We start from the raw sequence: 16,997 nt of genomic DNA, 5'->3' as shown, positions 1-16,997 counted from the left end.
CTCTTGAACAACACTCTCACACCTCTCTAGATTGTTCTTAACTCTGCTGTCCGATTAATCCACCTCTCCCCTTGCTACTCCTTTACCTATCCACTCTATCAATCCCTTCACTGTCTTCCAATCAATATTTGTGACCTTGTTCCCTGGACTTGTCCACATGCAATTTTTATTTTTGTGGAAATTTAAAACAGAAAGTGTACATCAACAACACGTACCCTGGATGAACTCAAGAAAAACATCACAAATACTATCGGCAGCATCATTGTTGATGAGCTGCAAGCAGTAACAGCCAACATGCTCTGATGTGCCCAAAAGTGCATAGACATGAATGGGACCACTTTCAGCACCTATTGTGTCTTGTGGGTATGTCAATAAAAATAATCTATTTGTTCATTCATCTTGCTATAATATTGCAGGAGACAGGCTAATTTTCCTTGGCCCACCGTGTAGAGCACTATACACTGTGTGCAGAATTATTAGGCAAATGAGTATTTTAATCACATGATTATTTTTATACATGTTGTCCTCCTCCAAGCTGTATAGGTTTGAGAGCCAACTACCAATTAAGTAAATCAGGTGATGTGCATCTCTGTAATGAGGAGGGGTGTGGTGTAATGACATCAACACCCTATATAAGATGTGCTTAATTATTAGGTAACTTCCTTTCCTTTGGCAAAATGGGTCAGAAGAGAGATTGGACAGGCTCTGAAAAGTAAAAAATTGTGAGATGTCTTGCAGAGGGATGCAGCAGTCTTGAAATTGCCAACTTTTGAAGCGTGATCACCAAACAATCAAGCGTTTCATGGCCAAAATAACTGCCCATGAATTGAGGAAAATCAAGCGGGCACCTGCCAAGATGCCATTTGGCACCAGTTTGGCCATATTTCAGTGCTGCAACATTACTGGAGTATCAAAAAGCACAAGGTGTGCCATACTCCAGAACATGGCCAAGGTAAGGAAGGCTGAAAAATGACCACCTTTAAACAAGAAATAAAGGATAAAATGTAAAGACTTGGCCAAGAAATATCTTAAGACTGATTTTTCAAAGGTTTTATGGACTGATGAAATGAGAGTTACTCTTGATGGGCCAGTGGTTGGGCCAGAGGCTGGATCAGTAAAGGGCAGAGAGCTCCACTCCGACTCAGACGCCAGCAAGGTGGAGGTGGGGTACTGGTATGGGCTGGTATCATCAAAGATGAACTTGTGGGACCTTTTCGGGTTGAGGAAGACAACGTCTTCAAGCAGTGGTACAGGAAGAAGTCGGTATCGTTCAAGAAAAACATGATTTTCATGCAGGACAATGCTCCATCACATGCATCCAACTACTCCACAGCGTGGCTGGCCAGTAAAGGTCTAAAAGATGAAAAAATAATGACATGGCCCCCTTGTTCACCTGATCTGAACCCCATAGAGAACTTGTGGTCCCTCATAAAATGTGAGATCTACAGGGAGGGAAACAGTACACCTCTCGGAACAGTATCTGGGAGGCTGTGGTGGCTGCTGCACGCAATGTTGATCGTAAACAGATCAAGCAACTGACAGAATCTATGGATGGTAGGCTGTTGAGTGTCATCATAAAGAAAGGTGACTGTATTGGTCACTAATTTTTTTGGGTTTTGTTTTTGCATGTCAGAAATGTTTATTTCTAAATTTTGTGCAGTTATATTGGTTTACCTGGTGAAAATAAACAAGTGAGATGGGAATATATTTGTGGTTTTTTTTTTAAGTTGCCTAATAATTCTGCACAGTAATAGTTACCTGCACAAACAGATATCCTCCTAAGATAGCCAAATCTAAAAAAAAACACAACTTCCAAAAATATTAAGCTTTGATATTTATGAGTCTATTGGGTTGATTGAGAACATAGTTGTTGATCAATAATAATAAAAAATCCTCTAAAATACAACTTGCCTAATAATTCTGCACACAGTGTATGTATTACAGAATTACACTATACTTAATATGCAGGGACACTGTGTGTAATAAAATATTATGTATATATGTGCTTATATGTAGTAAAGAAATAGACTAAATTAATAAGATGACACTATATCTAATAAAGAAATACACTAAACATAATATGAGGACACTGTAATAAAGGACAATGCTAAAAATTATAAGAGAGCACACAATACAGTATGTACGGTAATTAAAAATGCTATGCATAATAAGTGAGGACACTCTATGCAGAGGTCCACTTACAGGTTCAGCACAGACGTGATTATGAACTGAGTGGGTCCAACTCCTAGTTTTGCAAAGACCTTTATATACCGTATATCACAAAAGTGAGTAAAGCCCTCATATGTTTGTAAATCTTTTCATAGGACATTATTTTGAAGTTTACTTGTTTATATGTATATAAATAATATGTATATATGTGTTTAGATTCCATGTCATATTTTTATATATACCAAATATACATATGAGTCAAGGATACATTTATTATATTACTACCTACAGTATATCACAAAGGTGAATACACTCCTCACATTTTTTAAAATATTGACTTTTATCTTTTCATGGGCCAACACTGAAGATATAACACTTTGATACAATATGAAGTAGTCAGTGTACAGCTTGTATAACAATGTAAATATGGTGTGCTGTCTAAACAACAACACACAGCCATTAATGTCTAAACCACTGCCAAGAAAGTGAGTACACTTTCTGCTGCCTGTTTTCTGCAGCAAACCCCACTGGCACTTAGCATTAAAAACAATGACATTCCAAGTTGTTAGGTAGCAAAACAAAAAATGCCAAGGGGCGAATACTTTAGGCACTGTAAGTAGTTTTAACTTTTTTGTGGGGGATGAGACAAGACATCAGGGGTAGTGTCACCACCCCTGCTGAACGCTGTGTGCACATGCATTGAAGGATGGAGTTCATCTGTGGGCAGAGTTAGCGCGCAATATGCTCTCCTTCCACAGGTGAAGAGAGGAGCCGCAGCCAAAGACTCCCTCAGTGTTGCATTTGTCCAAAGTAAAGTGTATGCTTCCCCACTAATGTGTATTCCCCTCAGTAATGTGAATACCCCTCAGTAATGTATGTGTCCCCCAGTAAAGTCTATGGTCCCTGTGCTGTCTATACCCCCAGTGATGTCTATGCCCCACCTGTCTCCCCTGTGATATATTTGCCCCCAGCCCCACCTGTGATGTATATACTTTTGCCCCCATTCCTCCTGTGATGTATATACAGCAGTCTCAGTGTGCACAGTGTGGCCTTGTCTGCTGGCAGGTGACGCTGCCGGGCTAGCACACAAACCAAATTAAAGGCACAGTGCTGGGCCAGCAACGTCACTGCTAGCAGACACGGCTGCACACTACACTGTGCACAGCCATGTCTGGTAAAGTGACGGTCATCAAGCAGTGGGCTATGCACAGCCACATACCCAGGAGGATCTGAACGGAAGACAAGCTGTGGGAGAGGTAAGCGAGGCTTGTTGCAGGCTTCCCCATATGAAAAATATGTCTAATGTGTCTGTGTGTATATATGATGTGCATATCTATGCATGTCAGTGTGTATGACTGTATATATTTTTGTCTGTTTGCATGTATTTTTGTGAATTTGTCTTCAAATATGTATATGTACGTGTCTGTGTATGCACCTGTATATGTGCGTGTCTGCATGTGCATGAGGCCCTCTGCTTGAGATTGTATAAGCCATCTCTATATATATGTTATAATATTAGCCCCATAGTCTTTACTTTTTTAATATACAGTACTGTAATTCAAATGATCATTGTTTCGATAAATTTACTCCTAGGCAATAACAAAAATACAAAATATCTCTGCAAAGTGCTGGTCTAAGAGGTCTCCAGTTTGTGTAAATAGTTGGCTACAGCTCTACCATCTCTCACAAGAAATACAGGTGTAACAAAGAGGTAGAATTTAAAGGTAACCTGTCATCACCACCCCACCCCCGAACTGAATATATATCACTTAGCTAATTTAAATGCAAGTCACAGTATACGTTTATTGCTCCGAAGTATTGCTGTACCAGAATGAAATCGACTTTTGAAGCAATATGCAGTTGAGGCTGGAAATGTTTTGGGTTGTGACGATGGACTTCCATTGCCTTAAGGGTGCTTTACACGCTGCGACATCACTAACGATATATCGTCGGGGTCACGTCGTTAGTGACGCACATCCGGCGCCGGTAGCAATATCGCAGCGTGTGACACCAAAGAGCAACGATCAATGAGTGCAAAAACGTGAAAAATCGTTGCTCGTTGACTCGTCGCTCCTTTTCCAAATATCATTGCTGCTGCAGGTACAATGTTGTTCGTCGTTCCTGCCGCAGCACACATCTCTATGTGTGACACCACAGGAACGTCGAATATATCCTTACCTGCGTCCACCGGCAATGAGAAAGGAAGGAGGTGGGCGGCATATTCCGGCCGCTCATCTCCGCACCTCCTCTGCTATTGAACGGCTGCCGTGTGACGTCGCTGTGACGCCGCATGAACCGCCCCCTTAGAAAGGAGGCGGTTCACCGGTCAGAGCGACGTCGCAGGGAAGGTAAGTCTGTGTGACGGGTGTTAGCGATGTTGTGCATCACGGGCAGCGATTTGCCCGTGAGCCACAACCGACGGGGACGGGTACGCACGCTAGCGATATCGGTACCGATATCGCAGCGTGAAAAGTACCCTTTACTCTTACATTTTAGACTGACAAGCCACTGAACAATGGCAAATGTAGTGTATGCTGGGAAGGAAGAGATACGAAGTTCCAGGACCTTTAGATCAAAGTGGATAGCACTTTACAAAGCATGTAATCAGGACCGTTCCTGGACATAGTACGCTTGTATATGCACCATCAGCAGTTTTAAATTTTTATGGGGGATGAGTGCGTAGGACTATTTTTTTGTACAGTTTTTTTTTTTTAAAGGACAGGTACACTTTAAGGATTCATGTGACCTAGATGTAAAAGAAATTTATTCTAAGCTAATTTAGCAAGTAATAAAATGTGTTCAGAGGACTTGTCACTTGGCTCATACAGTGTTGAAGGGTTGTGTAATCCTCCTGCTATTATCTGAAGGCGTTATACACTGTTATATACTGATTACATCTTTTAAGTTTGTCCCAATTCTTTTCTTTTAGTCTATTTTATAGTACACCAGTTAAAATTATTCTGGGTGGGGAAGCTCTTTCTGCATGATCTGCCCTTTTTTGCCTCTTGTTGTTTCCTGTTGCCCATACAATGCCAAAACACTAAGGAGTCTGTCATGTCAAGACAAAATGACTGTACAAACCAAGCACAGGAACTCGGTGCACACTAGACATGGCTGAGCATTCCAATGCACCTTTCTACATATTTGGTTTGCAATTATCACCACCCCCTTACATTATTGACAGTTTTAGTTTTATAGAGGCCAGAGAAGGGTGGAGAGAGATGGAAAACAAATAGGTGAGAACGTGCACTGAACTGTTTGGCCATGCCAATGTTGCATTGAATAGTTTCGCCAGATTAGAACAGTCATTTTATGTTCAAAGACTCCTTAGATTACAGAAGTATCCTTTCACATCCCCCTTACCTCTCTACCATGATACATTTTAGACTTCTTTCGTAATGTATACAACATAGAAAGGTTTAGGGTATTGTATATAAAAAAGACAAACTGAGTTCATTGTGCCCATATATTAATATTTATTAAATACTTTTAAGTTACTTGTAAGTGTAAAGGTAGCAAACAATTCATTCACTGATGCAAAATATAAACACCTAGTCCTGTATTAAATGTAAAAGGGGACACAGTTCAAATAAATTCAATATCCAACTTAGTAATCACATTGGCTGTGTAAATAAGAAGATACATTCACCTCAGTATCAAAGTGTCACAGTTAGGGATGAGCAGACCCATGGATGTTTGGGTTTGGCCAGGCTTAATTCCAAAGTTCGGTCTGGGTACCTGAACTGCAAGAGACAGAGATACAGTTACTATCCCGGGCAACACCCGGGTACTACAGCTAGTCTAATATATAAATGTGTGTATGTCCGCTAAAAGAATCTGCACCGTCGCATTTACAATCACAAAATTTTGCATAGACACCTCATTTAACTTAGGGAACGTCATAGGCTATGTTTTGAGGGGAAAATTTAACCTCACACTTCACAGTTATTCGCCAACAAACCTGCCTCCATTAAAGTCAATGGAGCTCGAAGCTATAGGTCATTAATAGCAGCTCTGACTGGTTGCTATAGCAATAAAGGACATTCTTAGTATAAGAAGCTTATGTGTGAGGTAATATGATGTCGGTGGAGAGACGGACAGAGACAGACTGAGAAACAGACATACACAGACAGACATATGCACAGACAGACAGACAGAGAAAGAAGCAGACAGGGAAAGAGACAGAGAGACAGAGACAGATAGGGAAAGAAACAGACAGAAAGAGGCAGACAGAAAGAGACAAACAAAAAAAGGCAGACAGGGAAAGAGACAGACAGTAAAAGAGACAGAGTCAGACAGACAAAGACAGACAGGGAAAGAGAAAGACAGACAGGCAAAGAGACAGACAGAAACAGACAGACAGGGAGATAGACAAACAGGGAAATATACAGATAGAAACAGACAAAGAGACAGACAGATGCAGCCAGACAAAGAGAGACAGAGGCAGATGAGGAAAGAAACAGACAGGGGCCGAGACAGAAAGGGAAAGCAATAGTCAGGGAAAGATACAGACAAAGACAGACAGGGAAAGAGACAGACAAATAGACAGACAGGGAAAGAGGCAGACAGGCAGAGACAGACTGCCAGGGAAAGAGACAGAGGCAGACAGAGACAGTCACACAGGGAAAGAGGCAGACAGAGGCATAGAGGGAAGGAGACAAAGACAGACAGACAGAAAGACACAAAGACAGAAAAACAGAGACAGAGACAGACAAGGACAGAGACAGACAGGGAAAGAGACAGACAGGGAAAGAGAAAGACAGACAGGCAAAACAGCAGACACAAACAGACAGACAGGGAGAGAGACAAACAGGGAAATATACAGACAGAAACAGACAAAGAGACAGACAGAGGCAGCCAGACAAAGAGAGACAGAGGCAGATGAGGAAAGAGACAGACAGGGACAGAGACAGACAGGGAAAGCAATAGTCAGGGAAAGATACAGACAAAGACAGCCAGGGAAAGAGACAGACAAATAGACAGACAGGGAAAGAGGCAGACAGGCAGAGACAGACTGCCAGGGAAAGAGACAGAGGCAGACAGAGACAGACACACAGGGAAAGAGGCAGACAGAGGCATAGAGGTAAGGAGACAGAGACAGACAGAAAAACACAAAGACAGAAAAACAGGGACAGAGACAGATAAGGACAGAGACAGACAGGCAAAGAGAAAGACAGACAGGCAAAAAGGCAGACAGAAACTGACAGACAGGGAGAGAGACAAAAAGGGAAATATACAGACAGAAACAGACAAAGAGACAGACAGACGCAGCCAGACAAAGAGAGACATAGGCAGATGAGGAAAGAGACAGACAGGACAGCAATAGTCAGGGAAAGATACAAAGACAGACAGGGAAAGAGACAGACAAATAGATAGACAGGGAAGAGGCAGACAGGCTGAGACAAATAGCCAGGGAAAAGAGACAGACAGAGGCAGACAGTGAAAGAGACAGAGACAGACACACAGGGAAAGAGGCAGACAGAGGCATAGAGGGAAGGAGACAGAGACAGACAGACATTGAAAGAGACAGACAGAGACAGACAGAAAGACAGAGACAGACAGAAAAACAGGGACAGAGACGGACAGGGACAAAGACAGACAGGGAAAGAGACAGACAGGGAAAGATACAAAGAGACAGACAGAGACAAAGAGACAGACAGACAGAGACAGTCAGACTGACCAAGACAGACAGGGAAAGAGACAAACAGAGAGACAGAGATAAACAAACAGAGACACATAGAGAGATAGAGAAATAGACAGCGACAGATAGGGAAAGAGACAGACAGAGAGACGGACAGGGACAGACAGAGAGACAGAGAGACATCGAGGGAGGCAGACAGAGACTAGGAGAGCAGGAGAGAGACAGAGAGACAGTTACTATCCTGGGCAACGCCAGTTACTACAGCTAGTAAATAAATAAAAACAAAACACAGTCCCTTGTTCACCTCTTTATTAGCTCCCAAAAAACCCTGCAGGTCCAACATAACGCGATGCAAAGAATCATTCCATGACATTTAGTGGTTCTCTAATAAAACTATGCAGCCTAGTGCTGAGACTGAAGCTCCATAGGCTACTTGCAGTAATTTCTTATGATCAGTGACATCAGTAACCTAACATGACCTCATCGCTTGGGAGACATTGTGGGTCTTGCAATGCCCTTCTTGAGATTTGGCGAGAGCGGTGAGGTCATCTAAGGTTACTGATGTCATCTCTGCTCTCACCGGGGGTCAGCGCTACCCCTTGGCGAGAGCGAGGATGATATCAGTAAACTTACATAACCTCGCCACTCCGGCCAGGTATCGCAGAGGGCAGCACCAGACCCATATTTTCCCACAAGCAGGGAGGTAATATAAGTTTACTGACGTCACTGTTCGTGGGAAAATCCAGTGCTGACACTGAATGCAAGTAACCTATGAAATTTCAGTCTCATCACCAGGCTCCATAGCTTTTATTAGAGAATCTCACTCTTCGCATTGGATTACTTCAGACCTGCAGTGTTGGGGTTTTTTGGGAGCTAATAAAGTGGTGAACGCTTTTATGTATTTAACCTCTCTCTTTATCCCATTATTGGACTCCATTTGATTTCGTAGATTATTTTGGGTCTTCATGTTTTTTTTAATAAATTTAACAAGGGAGTTGAGTATTTTTCAAGTAAAATATATTGTCTTTTTTAACTCTTTTTTTTTTTTGCTGAGTTAGTAATGGGGGTGTCTGATAGACACCTATCCATTACTAACCCCTGTGCTTAATGCCAGTTGTCAAATCACAGCTGACATCAACCCCCAAAACCCTTACCCCAATTGCCACTGCACCAGGGCAATCAAGAAGACCCAAGAAGAAATGCCAGAATTGGAGCATCTACAGTTAGGTCCAGAAATATTTGGACAGTGACACAATTTTCGCGAGTTGGGCTCTGCATGCCACCACATTGGATTTGAAATGAAACCTCTACAACAGAATTCAAGTGCAGATTGTAACGTTTAATTTGAAGGTTTGAACAAAAATATATGATAGAAATTGTAGGAATTGTACACATTTCTTTACAAACACTCCACATTTTAGGAGGTCAAAAGTAATTGGACAAATAAACCAAACCCAAACAAAATATTTTTATTTTCAATATTTTGTTGCGAATCCTTTGGAGGCAATCACTGCCTTAAGTCTGGAACCCATGGACATCACCAAACGCTGGGTTTCTTCCTTCTTAATGCTTTGCCAGGCCTTTACAGCCGCAGCCTTCAGGTCTTGCTTGTTTGTGGGTCTTTCCGTCTTAAGTCTAGATTTGAGCAAGTGAAATGCATGCTCAATTGGGTTAAGATCTGGTGATTGACTTGGCCATTGCAGAATGTTCCACTTTTTTGCACTCATGAACTCCTGGGTAGCTTTGGCTGTATGCTTGGGGTCATTGTCCATCTGTACTATGAAGCGCCGTCCGATCAACTTTGCGGCATTTGGCTGAATCTGGGCTGAAAGTATATCCCTGTACACTTCAGAATTGATCCGGGTACTCTTGTCTGCTGTTATGTCATCAATAAACACAAGTGACCCAGTGCCATTGAAAGCCATGCATGCCCATGTCATCACGTTGCCTCCACCATGTTTTACAGAGGATGTGGTGTGCCTTGGATCATGTGCCGTTCCCTTTCTTCTCCAAACTTTTTTCTTCCCATCATTCTGGTACAGGTTGATCTTTGTCTCATCTGTCCATAGAATACTTTTCCAGAACTGAGCTGGCTTCATGAGGTGTTTTTCAGCAAATTTAACTCTGGCCTGTCTATTTTTGGAATTGATGAATGGTTTGCATCTAGATGTGAACCCTTTGTATTTACTTTCATGGAGTCTTCTCTTTACTGTTGACTTAGAGACAGATACACCTACTTCACTGAGAGTGTTCTGGACTTCAGTTGATGTTGTGAACGGGTTCTTCTTCACCAAAGAAAGTATGCGGCGATCATCCACCACTGTTCTCATCCGTGGACGCCCAGGCCTTTTTGAGTTCCCAAGCTCACCAGTCAATTCCCTTTTTCTCAGAATGTACCCGACTGTTGATTTTGCTACTCCAAGCATGTCTGCTATCTCTCTGATGGATTTTTTCTTTTTTTTCAGCCTCAGGATGTTCTGCTTCACCTCAATTGAGAGTTCCTTAGACCGCATGTTGTCTGGTCACAGCAACAGCTTCCAAATGCAAAACCACACACCTGTAATCAACCCCAGACCTTTTAACTACTTCCTTGATTACAGGTTAACGAGGGAGACGCCTTCAGAGTTGATTGCAGCCCTTAGAGTCCCTTGTCCAATTACTTTTGGTCCCTTGAAAAAGAGGAGGCTATGCATTACAGAGCTATGATTCCTAAACCCTTTCTCCGATTTGGATGTGAAAACTCTCATATTGCAGCTGGGAGAGTGCACTTTCAGCCCATATTATATATATAATTGTATTTCTGAAAATGTTTTTGTAAACAGCTAAAATAACAAAACTTGTGTCACTGTCCAAATATTTCTGGACCTAACTGTAGTAGATGTGCCACTTCCAGGGTGGCTATGGGCTGCTACATGTAGGCTGAGACAGGCCAAATATCCATGGCCCTTCCCACTCTGAAATAAAGAAAAGGCACATGCCATAGAGGACTTTACAGCGAGGACTCGACCCACACGTCAATCAAAGGATCAATGCATTTCTGGAACTTTGACTTAAAAATATTACAGCGATCAAGCATCCTATCTTTCAGCAAAAGGAATGCTTGCATTCAACATTCTAGTGCCAATATGGCACTGCCTTTACTTTATATAGCAAAATTGTTGTGGTGGTTGACTTCTTTCTTTTGACCTGACTTTGTCCACATTTACTCTGATGAGTAACCCGTAATGATATCTTTAACTTTAGTCTGGCTGATTTCTCCCATACATCTCTCCATGATCAAATTTCAATCAAGTCACAAAGCCAAAAACATTTCTACAACTGGTTGCGCAACTATTTTAGAGCTGCAAATTAATTGTAAAAAGAAACGTCTCATTGCAGACAGGTCACAAGTAATTCACAGGCCCATGCCACTTAACAACTATGTAGATAAAATTGTGTGGGACTTGCTGCCTGCAACCAAAATCCATCTATGATGCATTTTTTCTGACTGTGCAATTGCAGTTGGTCATGGGAACGGCAATATGAGTCAATGATGATAAGTAAGCTCATGACGCGATGGTACCTTTCCCCAACTAGGCTACATCAGATTAATAATAATATTTCACCATCTTGTTGGAGAAATTGTGGCGGTAATGGGGACCTTTTACATCTTTTCTGGGGATGCCCAATCTTAAAAACCTTATGGACTGGTATTTCAAACTTGATAAATCAAATTACCAAAACAAATATTGTGATCACTAGTGATGAGCGAGCATGCTTGTAACTACTCGGTACTCGCACGAGTATCGCTGTACTCGGGCTGCTCGGCGGGGACCGAGTAATCTCGCGATACTCATGCTGTACTCGTGGTCTTCATTTCTGCATGTTGGCGCTCTTTTGAGAGCCAGCCCTCATGCAGGGATTGGCTGGCAGACCACTGCAATGCCACAGCCCTGTTAGTTGTGGAATTGCAGTGATTGGCCGGCCTGCACAGCGTGACCGAGCCTTTATATCGGCCGGCGCGCTGTGCTCTGCTCACAGCTATCCAGACTGTCAGTGCAGGGAGAGTGTCGCTGATTCAGGGAAAGCTTTGCGGCCCTTTATAGCTTTTTCAGTTGCAGGGCTGCAAACAGTGTGACCAAAAGTCCTTCTCAGGACTATTCTAGTTGTATACAGGCAGGCAGGGTATAGCCAGGTCGGAGTACAGTAGCAGAGTCCTTCTCAGGACTATTGTTGCTATATACAGGCAGGGTATAGCCAGGTCTGAATACAGGCTAGTGACCAAAAGAGTCCTTGTCAGGACTATTGTACCAGTATACAGGCAGGCAGGCAGGCAGGGTAGTGGTGACCGTATACCAGCCTTCATCATATCTGGGGCTGGTGTACACAGTGTAAAACAGTCCAGATAGTGTCTGACTTGTCTGTAATTGTCGCTCCCCAAAAAAACCTGTTAGGTTCTTATTGCGTCCGTGCTTGGTTTTTAAAACCGCACGTGTGTGCCTGTTGGTGGCAGCGTACAGGTGCACTTGTGTGCAATTTCCAGAAACTTTGATATAACGCACAAGTAGTGAATATACACGTCAGCAGTGCACAGCATTGCAAAATGCGCAAGGGCATTGGCAAGGAACAAGGAAGTGGACGTGATGGTGGTGCAGGCAGAGGCCGAGGTCGTGGGCAAGCTCTAATTTCGCCACAACAAAGGGCCACATCTAGTCGCTCGCACGTCCTGTCCCAAATTCTTGGGGACCGCAGCAGTACACCGCTCTTGAACCAAGACCAGTGTCAACAGGTTGTTAGTTGGATAGCAGATAATGCTTCCAGTCAGATTGGCACCACCACAAACACTCTGTCTTCCACACGGTCAAGTGTCAGTAGCCGTGATACTGCACCGCACATTTCTGAACCTGATCCTCCTTCCTACCACCAGGCTGAGTACACGTCCTCCTCGGACATTAATGATCCCACACTTGGACACTCGGAAGAGCTGTTCACGTTTCCATTCACACATTCTGGCCTCTCGCCAGCTCATATTGAAGTGGGTCATGAGGAGATCGTCTGTACAGATGGCCAAATATTTGAGCAGCCACGTTCTCACGAAGTTGGCAACGTGTCTCAACAAGTGGTGGACGATGATGAGACACAATTGTCAGGAAGTCAGGAGGAGGAGCAGGGTGCGGAAGAGGAAGACGACGTGGTGGATGATCCAGTAACTGACCCAACCTGGCAGGAGGATATGCAGAGCGAGGACAGCAGTGCACAGGGGGAGGGAGGCGTAGCATCACAACAGGCAGTAAGAAGCAGGGTGGTGGCCCCAGGCAGAAGTCAGGCAACCGTTCCCCGGAACAACACGACGACACAAGGTGCCTGTACAAATGTTAGGTCTTCCCGAGTCTGGCAGTTTTTTAAGTTGGATCCAGATGATTCAAAAAAGGCCATTTGCAACACCTGCCGTGCCAGCATCAGCAGGGGTACCAAAACTAGCAGCCTGACCACCACCAGCATGATCAGGCACATGTCAGCCAAGCACCCGACTTTGTGGGAAGTACAACAGAGTCGAGGAGCAGTGCTTGCTGATGTCACTGCTACGTCTTCGCTGGTTGTGCACGCGAGCCAATCCCCTGTCCATGCTGCCTGCGAACAAGCCTCCTCCACTCCTGCACCTGCAGTTGCCTACGCAGAAAGAACACCATCATCAAGCACGTCCTTGTCCCAGCGCAGCGTTCAGTTATCCATTCAGCAAACCTTTGAACGCAGGCGCAAATACACTGCCAACACCCCACATGCCACAGTTCTAAATGCTAACATTTCGCGACTGCTTGCGCTGGAAATGTTGCCTTTTAGGCTGGTGGAGACAGAAGCATTCCGTGACCTGATGGCGGCAGCTGTCCCACGTTACTCGGTCCCCAGCCGCCACTATTTCTCCCGGTGTGCTGTCCCCGCGTTGCATAACCACGTGTCACAAAATATCACACGTGCCCTGAACAACGCTGTTTCACCCAAGGTCCACCTAACCACAGACACGTGGACAAGTGCTTGTGGGCAAGGACACTACATCTCGTTGACGGCACACTGGGTTAATATTGTGGAAGCTGGGACCCAGTCTGAGCGAGGGACGGAACACGTCCTTCCCACACCAAGGTTTGCAGGCCCTACCTCAGTCAGTGTTTCACCCACACTCTACAGCTCCGGAATGTTATGCTCTTCAGCCTCCTCCTCCTCCTGCGCATCCTCATCCACTGTACCCTCGACACCAGTCACAAGCTGGAAGCATTGCAGCACTGCCTCGGCAAAGCGGCAACAGGCTGTGCTGAAGCTAATCTGCATAGGTGACAAACCCCACAATGCAGAAGAGCTGTGGACAGCTCTGAAACAGCAGGCAGATCACTGGCTCACACCTCTGAACCTAAAGCCAGGAAAGGTCGTGTGTGACAATGGCCGGAACCTGGTGGCGGCTTTGAGGCGAGGCCAGCTGACACATGTTCCATGCGTGGCCCATGTGCTCAACCTCGTGGTTCAGCGGTTTCTAAAGTCATACCCAGAGCTGTCTGATCTGCTGGTAAAAGTTCGCCGCCTGTCTGCACATTTTCGAAAGTCACCTACTGCTTCAGCCGGCCTTGCCGGCTTTCAGCGCCGTTTGCATCTTCCGGCTCACAGACTGGTGTGTGATGTCCCCACGCGTTGGAATTCAACTCTGCACATGTTGGTCAGGATATGTGAGCAGAAGAGGGCAGTTGTTGAGTACCTGCATCACCTAAGCCGTCGGGAAATGGGTCAAACTCCACACATAACACCTGAGGAGTGGAGATGGATGTCAGACCTATGTACCATCCTCCAAAACTTTGAGGACTCCACCAAGATGGTGAGTGGTGATGACGCCATTATTAGCGTCACCATACCGCTACTCTGCCTTCTAAAACGTTCTCTGCTGAAAAACAAACATGATGCATTGCAGGCGGAGCGCGATGAGTTGCAGCAAGAAACAGTAGTGGGTGTGGGTGATAACACACAGCCCAGCCTCGTCTCATCACAACGTGCAGTGGAGGACTATGACGAGGAGGAGGATGAAGACATGGAGCAACTCTCCGGCCAAATTGAGGATATGACATGCACACCAGTCATATCCTCGGTTCAGCGTGGCTGGCCAGAGGACAGGGTAGATGAGGAGGAGGAGGAGGAGGAGGAGGAGGAGGACAGCATGTTCAGTCATCTTGTTGGTCAGGCTACTGAAGTCCTGGCTGTTAAGAGTCTGGCGCACATGGCTGACTTTATGGTAAGCTGCCTGTCTCGTGACCCTCGCGTTAAGAACATCTTGGCCGACAATCATTACTGGTTGGTAACACTGTTAGACCCACGCTACAAGGAGAACTTTTTGTCTCTTATTCCCGTGGAGGAGAGGTCAACCAAAATGCAGCAGTTCCGGAAGGCCATAGTCACGGAAGTAGGCAAAGCATTCCCCTCACAAAACGCTAGCGGCATAGGTCAGGAATCAGTGGACAACCGAGGCGTACAGCCGAGAGAGGCACAAGTCCAATCCGCCAGAGGTAGGGGAACAGTCTTTAAGATGTGGGACAGTTTTCTCAGCCCCTCACGTACCACAGCCCCTGAGGTGCGGGGTAGTGCCACAAGAAATCCTAAGTTTGCCCAGATGCTGAAGGAGTACCTTGCAGATCGAACAACTGTACTCCGACATTCCTCTGTGCCTTACAATTATTGGGTATCCAAGCTGGACACGTGGCATGAATTGGCTCTCTACGCCTTGGAAGTCCTGGCCTGCCCTGCTGCTAGCGTTTTGTCAGAGCGTGTTTTTAGTGCCGCAGGTGGAATCATTACAGATAAACGCACCCGCCTGTCAACTGAAAATGCTGACAGGCTGACTCTGATCAAGATGAACAAGGGTTGGATTGGGCCAGACTTCACCACACCACCAGCAAATGAGAGCGGAATTTAAAGTTTGCCATGTACCTCCACTCACCCATGGGTACACACTTCTGGACTTTGGATAATCGCTGGACTGCTCCTCCTTCTCCTCATGCGCCACCATGATGATGACCATTACAAATTGCAATACTTAGGCCTTTGTTTCAGGTATACCCCCAGTGGTAAATTTTTTCGCCCATTCTTTGCAGAATGGACATTACAACGACAGGAGACCCGCTCCTTTGCAATGGGAACAATGTTTTGAGGCCCTCATGCACGTCTCTACCCAGGGACAACGTGGAGCCTCCCAATTTTTGGCTGCCCTGCCTAAGGGCTATACTATAATACACCCACTTCCTGACAATGGACACTTAATGTTTTGAGGCCCTCATGCACGTCTCTACCCAGGGACAACGTGGAGCCTCCCAATTTTTGGCTGCCCTGCCTAAGGGCTATACTATAATACACCCACTTCCTGACAATGGACACTTAATGTTTTGAGGCCCTCATGCACGTCTCTACCCAGGGACAACGTGGAGCCTCCCAATTTTTGGCTGCCCTGCCTAAGGGCTATACTATAATACACCCACTTCCTGACAATGGACACTTAATGTTTTGAGGCCCTCATGCACGTCTCTACCCAGGGACAACGTGGAGCCTCCCAATTTTTGGCTGCCCTGCCTAAGGGCTATACTATAATACACCCACTTCCTGACAATGGACACTTAATGTTTTGAGGCCCTCATGCACGTCTCTACCCAGGGACAACGTGGAGCCTCCCAATTTTTGGCTGCCCTGCCTAAGGGCTATACTATAATACACCCACTTCCTGACAATGGACACTTAATGTTTTGAGGCCCTCATGCACGTCTCTACCCAGGGACAACGTGGAGCCTCCCAATTTTTGGCTGCCCTGCCTAAGGGCTATACTATAATACACCCACTTCCTGACAATGGACACTTAATGTTTTGAGGCCCTCATGCACGTCTCTACCCAGGGACAACGTGGAGCCTCCCAATTTTTGGCTGCCCTGCCTAAGGGCTATACTATAATACACCCACTTCCTGACAATGGACACTTAATGTTTTGAGGCCCTCATGCACGTCTCTACCCAGGGACAGCGTGGAGCCTCCCAATTTTTGGCTGCCCTGCCTAAGGGCTATACTACAATAGACCCACTTCCTTACAATGGGCACTTCAGGTTTACAGGCCATCATGCACGTCTCTATCCAGGGACAATGTGGAGCCTCCCAATTATTGGCTGCCCTGCCTAAGGGCTATACTATAATA

This window comes from Anomaloglossus baeobatrachus, chromosome 2, assembly GCF_048569485.1.
Source record: "Anomaloglossus baeobatrachus isolate aAnoBae1 chromosome 2, aAnoBae1.hap1, whole genome shotgun sequence".
Taxonomy (NCBI): domain Eukaryota; kingdom Metazoa; phylum Chordata; class Amphibia; order Anura; family Aromobatidae; genus Anomaloglossus; species Anomaloglossus baeobatrachus.
Note: the sequence above shows the minus strand (reverse complement) of the source record.